Source organism: Cicer arietinum, chromosome 4, assembly GCF_000331145.2.
Source record: "Cicer arietinum cultivar CDC Frontier isolate Library 1 chromosome 4, Cicar.CDCFrontier_v2.0, whole genome shotgun sequence".
NCBI classification, from domain to species: Eukaryota; Viridiplantae; Streptophyta; class Magnoliopsida; order Fabales; family Fabaceae; genus Cicer; species Cicer arietinum.
The window spans coordinates 62,494,182-62,495,585 of NC_021163.2; positions in this window are offsets into that span (position 1 = coordinate 62,494,182).

Genomic DNA, 1,404 nt, shown 5'->3' on the forward strand with positions numbered 1-1,404 from the left:
GGTATGATATCCATCAAATGAAACGTGATTTCAAAAGTGACCGGACCTATTTGCATTGGGAGTTCAATTTATGCCATCATTTCTCTACGACTCCCATCGAAAGCTTTAACAAGGACTCCTTATATCATATGATCGAGGCACATTACTGATACGTGCAACGCTTTGTTATGGTCTCTCTTCGACAGACAGTTCGTCATCTATGAAGGTTAGATGATTGTTAGTAGTAATGTTATTTACGATGCCTCCAAATTTGTTAAAAGTGATATCTTGAGTGACGTGGGCTTCATTTAGTATTTTAAGTAATATCTTCCTATGGGACTCAGAATTCATCATCAAATATATTAATCAAATTTTTGTGGGGCGACTTAGTTCTTAAATTAGAGGCTGAAGGCCAATCATCCCAACTTATAAATCAGAGGATGAGGGTCAATCATCCTTGCTCTTAAACCAGAGGATGCAGGTCAATGTCCCGTCTCTTAAATAATATGGTGTGGGTTAGTGTCTCAAATTTATATTTAACCACTAAATATGAAATGTCATGCATGCATTTAATGAATGAACATTTTCCTTCATTTTCATCTTTTATTTTTTATTTTTTTGCAATCAACTTTTTTTCAATTTTCTTTTTTATTTCTTTCACCTCTTCACGAACATGATCCTAGACTCATGGATGAAAAATGTGCATCACTTTAAATAAATGGTTGTGATTGTCCTTTTGATCTTTGAAGAGATTTTTTCCTTACATCATCGGCATAATCTTTAGTTGCCACTGCCTTACATGTAAAGACATCATACTAGTTTTGGCCTCTTTACATTCACATAATTTGTGCCCCAACATATGATTATCATAAAAATGCATTTTGACACAAGATTTATAACACAAGAAAGTAGTGAATGAAGGTTCAGACAATGATATTTAATGAGAAAATATATGGTACAAAAAAATGATTCATAGAAAGAAAAGAAGATAAGGTGATCTAATGTGGGTAAATGACCCAATTTGTTAGTAACTTTTCATAAAAGAATTGTGCTAATAAATCATTCTATAATTTCAATAGCGTTATTGACCCACTTTGGAGGATATGATTTGCCTCAATTTATCTTCACAACCTTTCAGAATATATCGACTTGACTTCGATCCGTGTAAGCCATATTATTTGCACATTTTCCTTTATAACTTCTTCATTCTATTTATTTATTTTTTGCCCTAATTTTTAACCAGGTAGCCCTTTTGGGTTTTTGACCTAAAAGGTCTTCCTTCATTTTCACCTAGGTTGCCCCTTCTTTTTTTTTTTTTGACCTAGCAAGTCTTTATTCGACTTTATATCCTCACTTTTCCCAGGTTGTCCTTTTGGATTTTCTGCCTCGTTGGTATTTACTTATTTTTGTACCCTAATTTTTGCC